Source organism: Meleagris gallopavo, chromosome 12, assembly GCF_905368555.1.
Source record: "Meleagris gallopavo chromosome 12, MGAL_WU_HG_1.1, whole genome shotgun sequence".
NCBI classification, from domain to species: domain Eukaryota; kingdom Metazoa; phylum Chordata; class Aves; order Galliformes; family Phasianidae; genus Meleagris; species Meleagris gallopavo.
The window spans coordinates 14,592,860-14,613,750 of record NC_139415.1 but is presented as its reverse complement, the minus strand read 5'-3'; the positions used below and the strand labels follow the sequence as shown (position 1 = coordinate 14,613,750).

Sequence of the window (20,891 nt, the reverse complement as noted above, 5' to 3'; positions counted from 1 at the left end):
GCAGTGAAGTTGAATCTGATTAAAAGATCAGCAAACAAGGCAGGTTGAGGGGAATTTGATCTCATCATTGCTATGCCTGGAAATACCTGTCATCTTCTAGGTTGTCCTGCAGTGTGACACTCTTTCTTATCCAGTTTGCCAATGGACATTCATGGTGACATTCTGTGGAAGCAAAACAGGGAAGAAACAAAAAAAAAGACCTGATCCATTCCAGTTTTATTTTCAAGTCTTGTATTATTATTCCTCTGAGATCAAGCCTAAACATAAATACTAATTATCAGAGCTACAGACAAATGAATAATTTGATGTAAAACAATCCTGCTTTATTCAAATGAGAGTGGAGGTGAAATTAGAGCTATGCAGGATATTATGTTAAAAAGCACACACACATACACACAAAGAAAGAAAGCAAAATGTCTAATTTTAACGTAGTGTTGTTATCTGTGATTAATGATTTCCGTGGGTGTATAACTCTTATGCAAAAATGCCATGTAATCATGTACATATTTGATTAAATAGCTTAATTTGTGTTCATTTAAAAAAAAATAAAATAAAGCCAAATAAGCTAGATAATGAGTGGGCGTGTTGTAGGAAAAGCAGATGGGATTTGAGGCACTAGCTGTGTTCAAAGGAAGCCACCAATTTCACTTCAAGAATATTTGCGTATGAAAGCTGATATTTTCTAGAAACATTCATGAGTAGAACACAGAGGGATTTTTTTTTATTTTTATTTTTTTTTTGCCAAATTGTGCTGTTTTTAATGAAGGCACATAGGAAAAAAAAAGTTCAGCTGAGACGGTTCAATTCCCACTCCTTGGGAAGAGCATCTTTATTTATTTATATTTCTGTGTTTACTGGGAATGTTTTCTTTCTCTGAGTCAATTATACCTAAAGAAACCTTTTGTTTACTTCTGAGCTTCTGACAACAACCTCCTCTTTCTTCGCCATCACCTGTGGCATTAAATACATAGATTTCATCACACAATGAAAATATAAAAAAAAGACACCTCTCCAGAATGGAAATAATGGGATTTTTTTTGTAGGTAAATCTGTGTAAATCACAGCGTCAGATGAATGGACAAAGCTTTAATGTGGCTAATAAACACATCCCTCTGTTTTATGCAAGGGGAATTTTTATGAAAATGATCAAATAAAGTAATAAAAGAGAAGGGGCTTCCCCTCTGGGTTTATGAGCTCTCTCGTTACACATCATGTATGACACACTGACTGGCAGAATATATGATGGACTGTCATACATTGCAGAATGACTTCAATTAGGATGATAAGATGACAAGTTCCCATAGTTCATATATGGGTTGGCTGTGTTGTATTTTTGCAACAGGGTTCCTACTTTGACCTCTTCCTTTCTCATGTTTGATACAAAATTTAAGGGGTGGTTGAGGTCAGAGGAGACAAAATGTGACTTATGTTGGGGGTGGGAGAGGAGGGCCATTTGTTTCTTTGTTTGTTCTCCTATCCATGGAAAAGATCCTATAATTCAGTGTCTGACTCACTATTAAAAATAATTAATGCCAACAGTTCAGCCCACACTCATAACTCCAGAGTAACAAACCAACAAGTGCCGCCTGCCGCTCATGACCAACTGCTAAAATCACACAACCTACAAGCAAATAAGGAGGCAAGACAGGCAACGCAACACATAAGCCAACATCCACAAGTGTCACCATTTATCGCCTTATAGTCCTACCCATGGAATCACAGAGCCAGAAATACCTTCATCTCCACAAAAAAGAAGCTGACATCAGGTCTATGAAGACACACTGGAGGAATCAGAACCACAGCATTATTTTCAGGTAGTCCCACGATGGTCCAAAACTCCTGGTTCGATACAAGTGGGAAACTCTGCTTGAAGGAGTGGCATCTGAGATGGATTTCCAGGTGGTGTTGTTGGCATTTTTAATCGTGGGGGTGGGGGGAAGAAAAATGCAAAAGTTAGAATTGGTTACAACTTTACCAATGGTTTTGAGATTCTGGGAAAATTCTTCCCATATGAAAAAAGAATATATATATGCTTATCAAAATCAAACATTGCTCTTGTGGACATACATGTAACAGTAGAGGGTCAGGATCAATCTCAGAGTGCTTCTTCTGAAGCAACTATAAAGCAGATACAATGAAGATGGAAACCTATTCATTGTCTGCAGGGCAAAGCATGCTCCATGATAGCACTGATCCTCGAGACCATCATCTCCCTGACCCCAAGGATATTCTGGTCAGACAGCACTGCCTCATCAACTCAAAATTTGACCCAGACATTTTACATTGTGGCATTATTTGAGACAGTCTACCAACCTGCAAAAGCAAAATGTTTTCCAGCGGAAGATCAAATATTTTCCAGGTGGTCTATTCTGCAGATTCAGCGTTATTGCAACAGATTTGCCTTCAAGTCAAGAAATTGCTTGTGTACAAGTCTCAAAAGCAAATCAGTAAGTGGAAAGAGAAGGATAATGGAAGCACTTATCACTGAACAAAGGCAGAGGTTTGGTTTGCATACACTCTGGTGGGAATGACTCTGACTTTGAAGAATGACACATGTCATGAAATAGCTGTGCAGAAGAATATACCTCAGACATGACGAAAAAGAAAAGCCTCGCTGGGTAGAAACTGAATAGCAAAACTCACCGCACTTCTCATAAGCCACAGATATCAGTAGTTACCGGGAAAAATTTTCTTGGCATCTACTTCTTGGGATAAATTGAGGTCTAAATCTAGACTAATGTGCCCGGAAGCTCCTTGTGGAAGAGAAAAAGAAAAAGAGATGAATAAGGGTGAAAAATTCAGCTGAGTTTAATCTGAACAGTGTATCCATCACCAAAAATGATACAAATCAGCTATTACTGGATCATGCAAAAGCAACTCCACTACCTGTGATCCTTCCTTTGCTTTCTAAACCTCTTTTCAGCCCAGCCTAATGAATTGTCAGAACTGTCAGACAGCTCCAAGGAATGACAAATGTCTATGATTTGCTGCTGCTGCTGCTACTTTGCTGAAAACACCTGATGTATATAGTCTTGAAATCCTGTGTTTTGTGTTAGAGGCAAGGGTAAGCTGAAGGAATTGGTGTACGTGTGGAGTTATTTTCTTTCATTTTGTGTATATGTATTCTAGTGAAAAGAATATGATAGAAGAAAGTTCAGATTGAATATTAAAGCACTCCCAAACCAGGAAATGACCAAAAGGAGGCAGAAGATACAACCCCAGCTGGTCCATTTTGAACATTTTACAATTCCATATTCAGCTACATTATTTCATATTACGTATAATAGCTGTCTGTGACCCAGCATAAAACTTGCAATGACATATCCCCTATTCTTGTGTGAGGTTTTCTTCCTCAAAATTATAGATAGTAAAACCAAAACATTCCAAATCCACAAAGAATTTTTTGACAGACAATAAGATCAATCAAATAATTAATTTGACAAATATCAGAGTCTGAGTTATACAGGCTCCAAACATTTATTAACTTGCAGCCAGATTCTGTGAACATTTGTCATTGACTTAAATGGGTCTAAGATTTCACTTCTTGACGAGTGACAGGCCCTGATGGGTATTTAGTCATTTCTGCTATACCAGATTGGCACTGTACTTAATACATTTGCTAATTCTGTCATAGAACTTACTCACTATAACGTTCCCCTGCACCTTGCCTGAAGAAACTCTTGTGAATTTGTCCTTTGAATAACACACAGAGAAAAAAATATACTTTGGGGAGACAGTGGAATTCTTTTGTCTAATAATTCACTTGTCCAGCACATTTAGAAAAGGCTTCTACTGACTGGAGAAGAGCTTTTGCTGCTTTGGAGCTAGTCAGAAGGTATTTTCAAAAACAGATCCCACACAATCAGGACAGTTGTATGAAGTTCTTTAAGATTTGGGGCTCTCTGCAAACCAGGAGCACCAGCCAAACATATTTCACAAGGAATCAGGCCTAGTCCAAACAGGAAATACTTGCCTAATCCTCATGAGTTTGATTAGAGTGGTGCTTGGGAGGAGCAACAACAAAAAAATTGCAAATTAATTCATTTAAATGAAAGACAGCAGGAAGACCTCTATGCTGTGTGTCTTGCAATAAAGCACCACCAGAACGCACTAGCACAACTGCTATATTGGTCTGGCATATCTGCAGATGGTACTACACAATCATCTCTCTCAGTGTCACACCAATGAACACCTTCCTCCTCAAACCACTTGTTTGAGTCTCCTTGTTTTACAGGCAACGAACTGCCACACTGAGAAAATAGGTCAGGACCTCTGGGATATTCAGTTTCCTTGCATCTATCAAAATCAAGAAAAATCAAGGCTTTAAATAAAGGTTAAATACAAAATAACCTGAAGAATTTGATCTAAAAGGCTTCGCCCTCAGAGGTCAGCAGCAACAAACAAGGAAGTGGAAAAGAGTTCCCCTATACAGTAAGTGATTGCCTAAGTACTGGGATAATGCATCCTCTCTGTCATGAAAAGATGTATTCTCAGGCCAAAGTGCCTGACTCGTTGAAGATACTGGGTTATCTTCACCCTCCATGTCATGGGAAAAGCACATTGATGGGACTAACTGTGGATCTTACAGGACATCTGCTCTGGTGGACAGCGAAGGGAGTATGGTATCCACCCAGCAATGAGAGCTGAGTTCCTGCAGTCAGCCACAACAAGGGGCAGGAGGAAGTTCTGAGATACACTGCAGGACATGCGAATGCACTGCAAATGAAGATGTGTATATCCAGACAGGAGGAATAATGAGAAATAAATACCAAAGAAATTACTGGGTTCCTCTACTAGATTAACTCTGGTTTGACAACGGTTGGGTTTGGGGAACTCCTCTGTGATTTAGGAATAAGCATTCTTTTCTAAGTGGCCTAAAACTTATTGCTATATCATCACTTGCTGTTGTCAAATAAATAATCATGCGAAATCAGCTGCAGAGAAAAGTCTCCTGTAGAACCGAGTTCATGCGTGACATATGATATATCTCTTCAAAGGGACAGATACATCTTTCTTACAGCCAGCATGCAGCTTCCTTCACTGCACCTTCCCTTCCATCCAAATCACCTCAAATAAATGTGAGTTCTGCTGTGTTCACAGTAATTCCTTCATTTTTAAACACATAATGGAAATGTATAACTAGTCCTCATAAAAATTTATATCTCAATTCGTCCCTTTAATTTATAACAGGCCCTCCAGGCAGTTATTATTCAAACATTAATAAAATGCCTATGGATCACCAAAAGCATCAATTTTCACATTCACCTCCTATTCTATTTGTACATATATAAAGCCAGATTAGACTTAATGCCACTTCTGTGTCTAACAACAATTACGCCTTTAATAAGATAGGAACAAATGATATATTATCTTAATCATGTTAGGAATTTGAGTTCTTTTTATGAAACAAAGTTGAATTTTTTATGCCCTTTGTGACAATTGTTACTTAACAGCCTATATGTTTGGATATTGCAGTTTATGCAAATGTTCATGTTCTATAAATTTTAGATTTATCTCCATTTATCATTCCACATGTTCTAATACAGAGACATTATGGTTTAGCATGTGACTCTGCACACAGTCTAAAATATGATTAGGACACCTTTCATTTATTTATACCACGGAGAAAAGGATAGAGGGGGGAGAACAGCTTTTGCAAGGGCCAGATCCTCAGCCTCCACAAAGAGGAGCTTTGCAGAGCTCTATCTCACTGCGCTGACATAAATCCATCTGATAATTCAGTCTTTCATTTACTAACAGTTAAATTTTAAAGGATTAAAGTTTATGAGCGAACCCAGGCTTCGCTCTGTTCTCTACAAGCAGTTGCCAACTCACTGCATATCACACTGTAGAAACGCTTACTCACGAGAGTAATTATTGCTAATATGAGCTCTCCTGCAGAGAGACAAGGAGATCCTTTGCACGCACAATAGTTTTGGTCTGAAGCTCATTTAAGAAGAACAATGATTGTTTACGGCCATAAAAATACATAGGAAGGAATTCCCTGTGCTTTCTCATTTTTCTGTTGGGAAATTTAAAGACTCTTGAATTTGGAGAGCGGGAAATGTAGATCGTAGGTCATAGTTTGATTCCACGTAAATCACTACTGTTCTGTTGACATCCAAGAAAGGACATCGGTGTACTCCATCTGAGAAGTTGGCCCTTTGCATGGCCAACAAAAGAAAACAACTATAAAAATACACTCAAAGCATCCAAGATCTAGAGCAGGTTCAGTTTAGCTTTGGACCTCTCTCACACAGAAATTACCAGCGGTGTTTCAGATGGGTGCTAAACAAAGGAGAAATATTGGGAATGGGAATGTCCCCATGGTTTCTCTACACAGGTAAACCAGCATACAGGCAAGAATTGAGTTCCACTGCCTTCATTACGGAAACTGCATCTGTAGCAACTTTGCAACCAGGCAGTGTCTGCCCAGGAAAGCCGTCTCCTTCAGAGAGCTTGCAGCATTGATCTGGAAGATGTTATTATGATGTCTCCCACCCATGCCCACAGGATGCTCTCCCTCATCCAGGTAGGTGCTCTCTCTGTTTTCCATGCACTGTAGAAAATGCTGATGAGGATCCAAGGAGGGGCCAATACCAAAGTGAACCCCATTAAGACCAGAGCTGCCTTCCTGTGTGTTTCATTATTAATACTGAGCTCAATTACTCTGATTTCTTCTGTTGATGAATTAGCAGCACCAGAACCAAGTCCCTGGCTGATATCCATTTGTCTTTGCTTATAAGTGTTAATGTGATCCTGTTACTTTAAAATCAAACTCCTGCTTCAGTCACTTTACGTCTTTGCAACAATAACTGTCTTTTCACTAATTGGTTCTGTGTAAATGAAACAAGCTGAAAAACACTGTGGCACCAATAAATATTAATAAGTTATTGTTTGTTTTCTTTACCTTGCTTATGAATTCATACAAAGACAGTGCTAAGACATTAACTCCAGTCTATTAATTGCCACCTGATAATTGCCACCTGATACTTTTCTCCTGGATAATTAGGTACCCATTAGTTCTAATCAAGTAGTTACTTAATTATTGCAGTAATTAGTCTAATGGACTAGCAAATTGAAGCTTTATCACTTTTGGATACTTAATGTTCCTGACAGAGTACTTCACAAGTGTCAGGGTTCCTGATTCAGCAACCTGCCATCCACAAACCCCCTGTTGCCACCACCACCCCACCCATGCTGCTCCCCAGCCACTTCCCGAAACCACTCATGTCTGAAGCCAGAGGCAATATGCATCGGAGTCCTTCTTCCTTCTCGTTTCCCTTCCCACTCCATCTATGCCTCCCCTCCTGTGCACTTACTGCTCATTCCATGCCAAAAGAACTTTGTTGGGAAATTAAATAATGTCTTGGCATGAAGATCACATGCATTAGGCTGTATGGCAGCACGATTCAAGGGAAGGAGCTAATGTTGGCAGGTGTGGGAAGAAAAAAGCAACTGTGAGGGGAGAAATAATAAAGTGCATTCATGAATACTCAGATGCAGCCAGGTTTGGGGAGAAATAGGAAGAGGAGCAAAACCGACTGGTGGTAAACGAAGGCATGGCTCCAAGGTCTGAAGCTGGTAATAGGTCTCTCTTTCATCTTTGAGTCAGAGACGCAAATCTAACAGATTTTTACAGAAATAAAAATGAAATGAAAACTATTTTCTGCCCATGGACTCTGTAGCACAGACTTGGTGGTAAAGTGATCACTAGCATTTCTCTGATCCATGTTTTTATGATTAACTTCATACTTAAACCTGAAGGGCTGTCAATCCTACATGTAATACTTCCACGACATTCATTTCAGAAAGGGCATGTGAAATGCCATCCTCACACCTCTGTCCTTGTACCCGTCCATATGTTGTCTCTGTGGATTGTGCTTGCTTTTGGATCTCGGTTTGAGACAGGCATAGACATTTAGGAGCAGCACAGCATTAAATGTGGATTTCTGTCTCCCATTGATCATCTGATCCAGATTCTCTCAAGACTTTTCATGTCAGATTTGTATCAGAATTGATCATCAAGCCCCTTGGCAAGTGTCATCTGCCCCAGGCGCTGCAATGTGTATCGTATAAAAGCTTACTGTACTGGGAAGGGGAGAAAAGGGGGGAGGAAACAGAATTGATCCTGCACAGAAATTAAGAGTTTAACTCCATTCAGTAACACTTGACAACTTGCTAATGGTTAAACTACTTCACATATGTGGTAGGATTATGTATTCTGAAATAGATGTATTTATCTTTCTTGATCAGATATCTCATATTTCCATTACTGCTAGATCTGTAGCACAGTCTAGGGTTTTGTACAGAGAAGGGCTTCAGACCATGGCTTGACTGAGTCCTGAAGGAGGGACAGGGTTTCCAACCAGCCTCGGCTGGCTTCTTATGGATTGGAAAGAACAGTGAGAAGTAAAGATTATTGCTCCTCTGGGTTTTATAGAAGCATTTGAGTGGAAGAGATCCTTAAAGGTCATCTAGTCAAACTTCCCTGCTCTGGACAGGGACGTCTACAGCTCAATCAAGTTGCTCAGAGCCCAGTCCAGCCTGACCTTGAATATCTGCAAGGATGGGCACAGAACAAGGCAAAGTTTTACATTGAATCAGAGCTCTATCATGCTTCAAAACTGCTCTAATCTCAGTTATCACACACCAAAATATACCCTATACCCCAGTATTGTGACAAACATCAGAATTTTATTTACCTAGAATTTTCCTCAGCACATTCACGTTATCAGAACTGAAAAGCCAACAGTTTTCAGGGGAAACATAAATAAATTCTCCCAATTCTTCTTACTGTATGAAAAATAGAGTCCTGTTCCAGTTACGTTATACTCTTACCCAAAAAACAACAGACTGTGACAAAGAAGTCACCAGCTCATGAGTTTTCTGCCATAGCCCCACATGCATCCATCACAATTGGCTGCATATGCTCATTTACTTTGAAGTTACTCTTTAGGTAACAGTCAATAAAACCTTATGCCACTATTGAAAAATCACACTGTAGAACTGCTTAAACACCTGCGTGAGGCCACTGAGCAATAACAATCCCATGCACTCAAAGCAAAATTAGGTAAAGCATACTTGTCCCATTAAGAAAACATATTGCTTGAAATCACAGTGCCTCAGGATGCTTAGATTTTGCTCCATAGGATACAACTACCATCCTACCCAACACAGGACCTGTATTGACATGAGTTCAAGTGGCTCAAACTGCTGTCTCTGTTGAAGGCTCCCGGCAGCAGAAATTCACCACTGAGTGCCTCATCTGACTTCCCAGCATTGCTCTGACTTCTCTGACCTGCTAAGAGTAAATTTGGTCCAAATCTGGACCAAAAAAGGGTGTGATGGCAGAAGGGCAGCAGGCTGGGGGGTCCATCCAGGGGTCTACCTCGTGCTGTGCCCCTGCTGGGGCTGAACAGAGACCATCTGTCTCCAGCGCTATTGATCCAACACAAGCACTAAATTCATTTTAAGGATGCTGAGAGAGCAAGAAAACTATATGTGACAGATGTTAGTCACGTTGCTTAATGTACTACTCGAAGGTGTTCAGATGCTCTGGTGATGAGGGTGCTAATAAAACCAATGCAGAATAGAATGAAACAGGCTAAGGGAGGATTTTTAGATTTATAAAGTTAAAAAGGAGTTTTAGCTTGAGGGGGGATTAAATGTCATACTGTCCATATCATCAATTTTCCCTCTGGGTTTGACTTTGAATCACTTGTGCAGTTCTTCAGCAGTGACACGGCAACAGGCAAATTAGAAGACAAATTGAGAATACCTTATATGTTGGAAATACCAGGAGAAACAGTCCAATGATTATTGAGAGAGGGAGATGCAGAAGTCATTAAGGCAAGATGACTTGGAAAGATAATGATGGTGTTGCATGCAAAGGAAAAGTAGGGGAAAAAAAAGAAGCATAAAGAAGCAAATTCCTTAGCACTCCTTTCCTATTTCTCTCTATGCACTTTCTAGCACTTCATTTCACAAGCTCAGTAGGCAATCAATTTTAGCTTGTATCAATTTGGCAGTTTAAGATCTCCATAATAGTTTGGACCACTCCTGTTCAATGGGTTGCACAGCTTTTGGAAAAGCCTGAGTGCTGTTCTGGAGAGAGGTGTGAGGACAAAGGGAAGGAAGAATCGAGGAGGCAAGATGCTTCCAATTTGTCTGTCCAAATCTAAGATCCTTTTATGGAGTGTGGCTTATTATTGGTAAGATCTCAGCCTTCATCTCTTTGAGGAGTTCCTTAAGCACTGCTTTCATGCTTCACCATTTTCTTGCTTTTGTGCACATGGAACAAATGCCAGCCAGGAGGACACAGGAGACAAGAGAGACCAAAGATAATTGTTCAGCCTTATGCCACTGAACAAAGAAGGGTTGCTTATCTCTATGGGAAAGTTGTAGCAAAGTATCTACAGGGCAACATACAGAACACCCCATGGCACTTCTGGTAAGCACTAAGTGCAAGATACCTTGCAGAAGGGCAATAGAAATTAGCCTTAAGAGAAATGCCCAGAAGTGGGGGGTACTGTTTCATGGGCAGCCTGGTTCTTGCTTCCATTCCCTGACTCACAAGCAGCTACAATGTGATGACGATAACAGCTTGGTGCCCAATAAGTTCAGAAGAGCCCTAATGACCTCAGGGTTAAAACTGAGAAGGAAGGAAGGAAGATCAATCATTCTGAAGTCTGGACATAAGGATGGCTGAAGTCCTGGGCTGAGAGATCTTTGCTTTTTGTGTAATTTTGGTTGTTTTTTTTTTGCAGGTTCTTCTCAGCTGCCTGTCAGACTGGGCCATGATGAAACTCAACATCTTGCAGAGACATAAAATGGAAAATAGGCAACTCATCAGAAAAGTAGCAGCTGTTTTACACCATCACAAAACAAAATCATCATACACTAAAAACTAGATTTAGCAGTTTAAAAGAGCCGCTAACACAAAATTAGCTGGAGACAACAGCGTGATTTTGTAAGTGACAGTGCTTCATTCAAATGCCCTAATTCATGTAAAAACAACTTAGCAAACATTAAACGCCTGATGCTTTTGGAAAGGAGAAGAGCATTCAGACTTTCAATGGCTGCTTAGGAAGAATGCATAGATTTATTACATTTTTTTTTTTTTCTTTTACAAATTTTAAATAAGCATCATATCAAAAGTACCACCTCATAAATACCAGTGATGCTACAGTCCTCCTGACAGAGGGAGACACCATCCTTTATTGGTGAGCTATTGTATTTACTGGGGGCTGACACCTGTAAAAAGGTTGTACGAGGCTTCTGTGATGAATGAGATGAAATAAGAAGGCCGTGAGCACTTTGGATCATCAAATACTTCAATAACTGGATGTGGCTGTTCATACAACCATAAGTTCATACACATGGAGAGGATATAAAGAAGCAGCTGCCTTCCGAATGAGCTTTCTGTTGCCTTCTCATACGTGTACACAATCTGTTCTAAATGCCACACAATCTTTCCTTTGTCCCAGAGGTATTTCTCATTGAGGATGAAAATTTCCCTGTGCTATTGCTATGTCCTGCCCATAGCTAACACAGCTTCTGAAGGTTAGAAACTTGCCTGGCAAAAAATGTATCTAAGCCTATTGCTACCAGAGCGTATGTGGCTTGGCCAGAGATCTGTCATGTAGCAGCCATGAAGGGATGATTTTTGATTGTTTGGAACTAGATTTAAGTTGTCCATATGACTACTAAGAGAAGAACTGGGTTTATTTTTTCTTTTCTCCCAAATCAATCTAACGATAGCATCTAGTGCATTTTCCCTGCCTGTGGAACGGGCTCAACTCCATTGTCCTTAACAGTCTCTGTGGGTTTTGTAAAGTTAATAGCTTAGAAATAGCTTGGAAGATTAATAATAATACATACGTGTCAAGAAGGGAATATTACCACTGACAGTAATAGCAGTTATGCTTGTGTAGATGAAATCCACATGCTTTTCAAGAGAGGCAGGTCTCTGACAGCTCCTTTCTGACCTGAGTTACTGGGAGCACATGCATCATTCAACAAAACAGCGCTGTCCTAGCTGAGGTGCTTCCATGTCTCTGCAGTGGTAAACCCCTTTGCACTTCTTGTCTTGGGTGATTCTCCCATCAAGTCTCATCCAACTGCTGCCTGACAAAGCAGTCCTGGTCTGGATACAGAATGAGGGAGGGATAAATATTAAGCTGAATCCTGACTATTTGTTCAGTGCAGACAAGCTGTGGCCCTGAAGAAGTCTTTTACCTTCCAATAAACTGAAGGGGTGGGGGTGTAAAATGTTCCCCATCCTTCAAGGTTATTTTTATTTAGATCCCACTCTTCAAAAGACTATATATATGGATGCAAGAGTCAAGGTGCAATCCAAAGTCTGAGAAGTTATAGACTCCTTGAGACAGTCTCTGATGGATCTGAATTTTTCAGCTAAAGAACATCTATGCTCTTGACCTGAGACCTAGATTTCACATTTCAGGAATTAAATGAGCATCATTTTCTAAAAGACATTAGACCAAGGCTGGGCTACACAAAATATAGCTTCAGAATTTAGATGAAGACACTGACATGACAAGGAGACTTAAAACCTGACATATTTTCTTCTGTTGGAAAGCCATACTTGGTTTGTTATACCACACTGTGTCTTGTTATGTGCAAGAGGCAAAGGAAAAGTGGAAGTTGTTTTGGACTGAGCATCTCAGAAGGCAGAAGGCTCAGTGACCTAGATGATCTGGCCTTGTCTTAAATTACTCTCTTCCCAATTTATCCTTAGACTGTGCCAAAAACCTGCCAAAGTATAATGGAAATGTTTGCGATCCCTGCCAAACAGTGAAGCCTCTGGCTCTGAGATATTTCAGATGTCTTGATTAGTCTGAAGGAGCTGGGCCTGAAAATAAGGGAGTGTGAAAGGAAAGGAAAAGTATTTCCTACCTGCAGCTGCAAAGCTGGGACTCACGTCCGAGTGTTTGTCTTGCTCCTTTCATACAGACAAGCTGACTTTCTCAGGGGAGAGTTCAACCTGCTTAAAAAAAAAAAAAAAAAAAAAAAAAAAAAAGTTAAAATTAAAGTTAAAATTAAAATTAAAGAAAAATCGTGATGGGGCAAGGAGACAACAGCCTCCTCCCACAAAAGGGCTGTATTCAGCTGCTAGGCAGTGGACCCCTCACCTTTTCCTTGATGCAAACACTGACATTTTTACAGGCGTGTCCCAAAATGGGGTTTTTCCAGAAAGCAGCCAGCTGCCCAGATGTGCCACTGCTGCATCCCTGAGAGGATGAACAGAGGACCTTGCAGCAAGCAAGGAGCAGAGCCTATGAAGAGATTGACTGCTCTTGTTTCAGATCAGATGGATGGCTCTAAATGACCTGGAAAGATGTTCCCAGAGCTCTGAGCCACAGCATTAAGAGCCAAGACACCACTAGCACTTCTGAAGTTGTTATTAGTGACTGAAGTAGCACTTGTCAACTGCGACTACAGTTTCAAGCAATAGTTTAACAGCATCAACTTGAAGTAAGGTTATATCTCTGTGTTCCTGGTGTGCTGCTGACACTTAAAGGAAATAATTGGTAGACTTGGAGCAAGGGCAGACGCCAGAGGTAGAACAGTGGTAGAGGTTGGATACTCAAAGCATAATTCAACAATTCTGCATGAAACAAGAGCCGAGAATCCATTGTATGCCCTGGCATAAAAGGCACAAGGAAGTTGTAACCCAGCCTGCAGAAAGTGCTCTGCTCTGCAGTCATCAGTCGTGCTGCTCTGATGTTTAAAGGCTCATCTACAGCTGCAGTCTGCAGCCCTGTCCCAGTGAGAGGACAAAAACATGTTGCCCCTTGCAGTTCTTGGCTGGCTTTTTTGGAAAGCACGTGTAATGCAATCTCCAGCTGATTTCTGGCTTCAGGACAGCAAAGCCAAGAGAAAATATACGGGTATATGTGCTTGTGTGCTGTGGAATAGAAGACAGGAAATTGTCTGGAATGAAGCGCTCAGTCTCATTTTACCTGTAGCTTGGCTGTGGGATGCTAAAATAAAGGAATTAGCATGCAAATCCAGCAGTCCCTTGGCTGTCATCACCTTCCAATTAGCTGCATTTGATTTCGGTGGGTGCTGATGGATTATGTCAGCAGATGAGGCAGTATGAGGAGAGGTGCTCTGGCTGCCACAGGCAGTAGAGGGCTGTGTGTGTGCCTGCTTTTCCCCTGTGCTGCCTGCTGGAATGATGCTGGCTGCCAAAAGAGAAGCACCAGAGGAACTGATTCTGATTTGAGTATGGCCAGCAGGGTTTCAGCAGACCATGCCATAGCTGTACAATGTATGTGAATTAGGAGGATGTCTTCAAAGCAAAGAGTAGCTTGTGTTTGGTGAAACAATTTGACGAAGCAGAAGAACTGCCATGAGAAAAGGGCTGCCAGGGAACGTAGCCAAGACAGATGTGACTTGGTCACACCAATAAGTTAGGGAAATTGCATTTACAGAGCAATTTTAAAACACAGGAATATGATCCAATTTGTCCAGAAAATGGGATGTTTCCATGAATAAAAGCAAGCAATCCCAATCCTCTGCAAGAGTTTTAGTTTTCTGAAGGGCCAGAAAATTCAGTGTCTTTTCTGTTTGTTCATTATGAATAAAACTCTGTAAGAAATAGACACATTTTTGGATAAAAGAAAAAAAGCTCAGAATAGATTTATGAGTCATTCTCATAGCAATGATGTTTGGGTTTGTACGCATAGACAGGATTGCCAAGAGAAAAGTATGGGAGCAGAAGAGGCAAAGGATTAGTATGTGCAAAGTCAACACAAAATTGGAGGGTGGGGATGGAGGTGAAGGGCCTCCTTCAGTCAACAAGAGCAGCATCAGTGAAGGAGTGAGTCACAGATGTGCAGAATTCACAGAGTAAGCAATGATGTCAAAAGTGGCTGATTGGTCAAGAGCCTGGGGCTGGCTCTCTGCTCTTAGCTTTTGCCCAGGAAGAAATAGGGGAAGGTTTTTTTTTGAGAGTTATTTCAGTGAGAGGTATGGTTGGGTACAGAGGACAAAGGAGGTGGAGAAAGAAAACTGTGTAAGCCTAGAGAGGAAAGGGAGCTCCAGAGATGCAGAGAAAAACTTACAACTTGAAAAAATAAAGCACATTATTGCGAGAGCTGAAATAGAAAGAACACTGAAAGGTTCAGAAGTATGAGAAAGAAATTGAGAGGGGAAACCAAAGATCAAGACTTGAAATTAGACTTCTAGGTTATAAGGGTATAAAAAGAGAAGAAAAATGCTTGACACTGAGATGGTGGAAGGAGGAAGAAGGGCAGAACAACTTGATTCAATTTTCACTTCAAAGAAGTCATCAAGAGCATCCAGAGTTTATTTGTAGAAGCAGCCATGTAGTGGCAGTGGGGTCTTCATATGTCATGTTGGATGATGGGGCACTGGGCAGCCTGCTCTGGTTGGTGACAACCAGCCCATGGCAAGGGTTGGGGCTGGCTTCTCTTTAAGGTCCCTTCCAACCCAAGAATCTGTGATTCTAAGCAGTCATTAAAGCTCTAGAGAATATGCAGATATAATAAACTATACAGCCTTTACCCTGAAGTACAGTGGGTACTTTCAGAGTTTTATAGTATGTGTTTAAGTCACACCTTCACCTCAAGATCTTCTAAATTCTATGAGCTATTAGCAGCTGGAAACAAAAAATACAGAAAAAACTTGCAGGAAAAATATTGCAATTCCTATACAAGCTTGTAAATACTAGTATTGTAGACTGCAGGTGGGAGCATGTGTTTTATAATTCCAGAAAGTGATAGGTAGGGGAGCTCTTATAAATTTATTATTATGCAGTAAAGCACACCAAATGTAAGAAAATATGCTTAGTTTAGTGTAGGGAAAAGGAGAACAAAAAATTATTTTAGAACCTGTCCTCTTTTGTAGAAATTGGGCTGGAATTTAACAATATATGTCAAGTGAGGCAATTGTTTTGTTCTAAAGTAAAATTCCAGGGAGTACCTTTTACATTTACACATGAATGGTGAGCCATCATCAGAAGCTGACTGTGAATTTCTAATTTTCCCTCCACAAAATCTTTCTTTTCTTACTTCTGCAATGACCTGGGGCACGCACGTACTAAGACTTCTAACATAAACAGTATCTTCAACTTGTTCATCTTCCTTTAATTTATTACATACAGAGTGTGCCATAAATGAAGGGAAAGTAGAGGAAGAAGTAAAAAAATGCAGTTGAAAGGAGATGTTAGAAGCTGGGACCAGGGTTGGAGGAGGAGAGGACACTGTTAGGAGACAAAAATTGCTCATATGTAGAGAAGTGGAGCTGGAGTGGACCAGACAACTCACCAGGATGAGACCAGAGGAGATTCCAGCTCCAGCCTGAGCTGCCAAAAGGGCGTCACATTTATTCTAAAAGCAAGGAACAGTGAGAAAAGAATTTAAACTACTGTTAATAACAACATCCTGTTTACCTATAACAATAGTAACGAAGGGACTTTGAGCTCTGTGTCATCTCTTACTACTGCTTTTGATTACCTTAAAACAGAGGATGCCAAAGGAGCTTAGAAGAGCACCGCCACGGCGGCACCTGCCCCAAATCAAGACTGCAGATCTTTCCCGCGTCTCGCTGAGATTGAGAGCTTCTGTCCTTGAAATGTTAAACTCATTATCTGGAAGGTGTGGACAGTGTCGTGTCTCACAGAAGAAATCTGACAGAAGTATTTCACAGGGTGGGGTGTGGGGGGGGAAATCCTGAGAAATGTTGAGCGTGTGTGTATTTTTGGCAGAGGGTACTGGCCAGACTTGTCAGATGATAGCATCCATAGAGCTGGAAGACTGAAAATGAACTGCATTGCAACAAACAAGATTTTTCACCGCTGAAACAGCACACTGACATTTATATTAGCTCTGTTTGACATGACCTGACGGGCTCGGCTGGGCTGAAGCCATGCCCGTGCAGCATCCATCCGCTTCCCCCTTCCCCAGCCCTTTGCCATATAGCTTTCTCTCTGTCCTGGGAAGGAAGGAGATCCTACCCAGCCTGATGCTGTTAACTGCAGGAAAGGCAGCTCCTTGGCCAACGACACAAAGCCAAAAGTGGAAAGCTGAAGAAGTAAAAAATGCTGTTGTATGCATAGACAGTGCTCTTATGCTTCCCTGATCGTGGGGAGCCTGACAAGCTCAAGAAGAAACTTGGTGGGGTCAGGAGAGTTTCCTCTCCTCCAGGCTATGCTGTGCTTTGATACTGAACTGGAGCGACCTCGGTAAAGCTACCTGATTTACCTGGAGGTGGTAGGGAGAGAATCCTCTCCAATAAATTGTATCAATTTAACGGGGATCGTATATGAGAGAAAGGGAAGTCTAAGCCCTCAGTCCCTGGGGCTACTTTGGGGGCTGACTGTCAAGGTGTGTTTTTTATTGTGTGTACCGCTTGTCTGATGATAGGAACTAAATTGAGAAGAGGCTCATTTCTCACAGGCCACTGAGCAACCAGAATGTGCTAACTGTCATACGTAGGAAGCACTCAGGTGTCGGGATTGTCAAGAGAGAAAGTGCAGCGCTTTTTATTAACTGCAAGAGCAATCAGCTCTGTCTGGGTCTGCTCAGTCTTGTGGAAACACATAGTTCACACTGGGCAGTGCTCAGAGGCTTAACACAGGTATCAGCACTGAGACTCCAGTAATAACTTCACATTAGGGCTGATGCATTATGGACTGTTGCATAGTCACAATTATACTGGTGGTACCTCGCAGCCTGATCTCTGACTTGAAGGCATTTCTTAAGTCTGAACAGGTCCAATACTGCACGATTCAGTAGTGTATTTAAACACTATTTTGTCTTGCATGGTTGATGGAAAGGCTGACAAGATCCTTGCTGCCTGTCTTTGTGCCCTGTTCAGAGGGTGGGTGTGCTGGATCAGGCTCAGAACTCAGCAAATGTCCAAATGTAGTGCTTGATCTAGCAGCCAGCATCTCTACCTGTGGCAGAAGGGTTGGAACTACATGATCTTTGAGGTCCCTTCCAACCCAAGCCGGTCTATAATTCTTGGTTTCTACAACATGTGTCTACTTCAAGGTAATATCCTGGCCAGGCCTCATGGTGCATGGTAGAAAAACACTAAAAAGAAAGACAGCAAGGAAGATGATATCAAAGCACTGATAGCCGCTTCCTCAGCTCCGCTCAGTCCTTCCCTGAAAGCTGTAAAAATGACTCCAAATTTTTGGAGGGTTAAACTTGATTCTGAAATAAATTTGATGAGCTTAATTTGAACTAAATTTGGACTAAATTCAACCACAGTTGAAAAAAAAAAAAAACAACCAACACATTTCTGAAAACTAGTTCTCATAGCAGCAACATTGCCTTTGCTGGCTCTATTAAGGTTGAACGTATCCAGATCTCATCTGCATTCCTGATAACACAACACCATTGGGCTGTGCAAGAGAATCTTTGGGGCTTTCTCTTCTCAGTGAGGAGAGACCCAAACCCATGATCTAAAGCCATCATCACAGGTGGTTCCCTCCAGCATGTATAGAGAAGAGGCCAAATACCCCAGAATCACTTCATAGCTTCCTTACCACCTGGAGGTTATCAGAAATGGCATCAAGGGCTCCATCTCTGTTAAGAAGTCAGCACTTAGCTGGGAGCTGCTACACCTCAAAGAGTCCCCTCCAGGACTCTATGAATCTTGTGGATCCTTTCCAACTCAGGATATTCTGTGATTCAATGATTCTGTGAAACAGTACTGGAGGAATCTCTAGCCTGTTGCTTCAGCTAGTAGTTTTCTGCCAGAAGTAAGCAAACTATTATTTTTCACTAGCATAAAATCAGTACACGATTAAATATATATATAAGTGTAAGGTTCCAATCTGTTTATTTCACCTCTCTACCCAGAGAAAGCCCTGAGAAGAGCATTAAAGCCAGAGGCCAGCTGGGCCAACTGAAATGTTCACAGCTGACTGCAGCACAGCACTCACTTGCAAGCACAGAAAATAACCAACTGCACCAGAAAGAGAAATATGAAATATCCAAGGCCCACCAACCACTGCTGAGCCCGAATCTCTCCCTTTTCACATTCTCTCATACTATCTTGTACAACAGAAAACACAAACCTTTGGAGCCTTGCACATGATTCCACAGCCAGGTGGCATACCTTGAAGACAAGAGAAGCAACACATGGGTCAATCAGCTGTACAGTGGTTTGTGTCCTTAGCAGGTGCTTCAGTGTCAAAGATATTAAACTCAGTTATTTTCAGCTCTGTGCCAAGAGCCGAAAAGGCCTGTTCCTTCTCTACTCCCATTCTAATTAAGTTTATAGGCAAGGACTATCAGCTAGGCTAAGAGTTGAGCTGTCATGTTAAGAGAGAAACACCAGCAAGGCAAAACCTGCCAGCTGGAAAGACAGAGTTTCTGATGGTGGCTGTACTTTCTGGAAATTATCTCTCCAGTCTCATCTTTCATATGTTTCCCAATACATCTCATCTTTCTCTCTGTCTCTCACATACCCAGGTGCACACAGGCACATGTGAGTTATGTGCTATAGTGTCTTGCTTTGGTGGATTGCCTCTGTCTATATCAAAATATATATAATATAGCTAAGGGCTCCATCCTTCTTCCAACTGCATCAGTGTAATGCAGACTTCATCTCAAATGATTTGACTCTAGACACAGGCTGTTCTGATTTTCAGCAGGAACTGGCAAGACCATCTCTGCAAATCATCCCTGTACACATCTATGTGTTTGTTCCTTGGTACAGCAATTATTGGGTTAATTGTAGTAGAATCTCTACAATTAGTCAATCTTCTCAACAACCCCTAGAGTGAAGTAACTCGTACCTTTAGAAAGGGTGGCTGAGGTGCAAGAATATTGAACCATTGATTAAGATCTTGAAAATATTCAGCAGCAGAGCTAGATTTCAGCCCCAAAAATGGCAGATCGCTGCCCTCTCTGGAGCACCTCATGGAACCGGGCCCCCTGCAGGCATTGCTGGCTGTTACATGTGCTGCCTTCCTCTTGGCAGAAACACAAAAAATCCTTCCTATTTTTTTTTTTTGTGAGGTCTTTGATTCAAACCCTTCTCAATCCAATATAGTAAAGACCAAATTGTCTTCTATTAGATCCTGATAAACTATGGGGGCATTTGAACTCATAAGTGTGAAATGTAAAAACCCATCACCCTTAAGGCAACAATAAACAGAGGCAGAGAAACAATTCTCAATGTAGTGCCTTAGTACTGGACCTGGCTACATCACTCTGTATCCCATACAACTCAGAGCTGGAAAATGCATCATCGTGATAATCATCACAATCCAGCTGAATCTAGAGCACTTAGCACATCTACATTAGTATTTGCCAAGGAAATTGGCAAATCTCCCTGTTGGGATGGAGAAGCAAGGATTGTACTGGAAGTGCCATGGGCTATGAGAAGCACTGGCTTTCAGCCCTAGTGGGTTTGCAGCTCTCAGCTGATGTTGCTGCGACTGCATGGTGTAAAGTTGACCCAGATTCCGAACCTCATCTGTCACCAGATTTGTTGTATCTCCTAGAGCTTTTTACTCTACATCCAGGGTTTTCTCAGGCCTCAGTCTCAAATGACCTCTGTGAGACTGACTGACTCTATAGCAATCCAGAGGCGTTTGCACCTAAAGGCTTAAGGCCCTAGCATCTATGGTATATTCCCTTTCCCTTGTTGAATTGTCCTTCAGGACTTCACCTGGTCTGAACATGCAAGTTCAAGAAACTGGAGGATGATGTGATCTGATTACTACATCTCCTGGATTTGGCATTGCACTGCAAAGCCCAAAATGGAGTCCCAGATTTTTCATAAGGAAAACTCCTTCAGCCATCCCGCTATCACTGTGATGCTGAAGAGTTTCCCAAAATTACAAAAAAAAATCAGACAAGGCTGAAGGGAAGGAGATACAG

The 20,891-nt window shown here is 41.3% G+C and overlaps 1 protein-coding gene across 2 annotated transcripts in view; it reads right to left on the bottom strand.

The window, feature by feature from the left end:
- Positions 1-20,891, bottom strand: part of LOC104912861 (uncharacterized) — a 53,184-nt gene that overhangs the window by 3,106 nt on the left and 29,187 nt on the right. Inside the window, exons 14-19 of one of the 2 annotated variants that reach the window (XM_085233563.1) lie at positions 19,079-19,119; positions 16,317-16,379; positions 12,919-13,006; positions 2,644-12,148; positions 1,735-1,882; positions 87-162 (exon numbers count right to left, since the gene is read on the bottom strand). The gene's annotated coding sequence lies outside the window, so the exon portion shown is untranslated. Of the gene's footprint in view, positions 1-86; positions 163-1,734; positions 12,149-12,918; positions 13,007-16,316; positions 16,380-19,078; positions 19,120-20,891 lie in introns of both variants that reach the window. The other variant, XM_085233562.1, reaches the window with a different exon arrangement.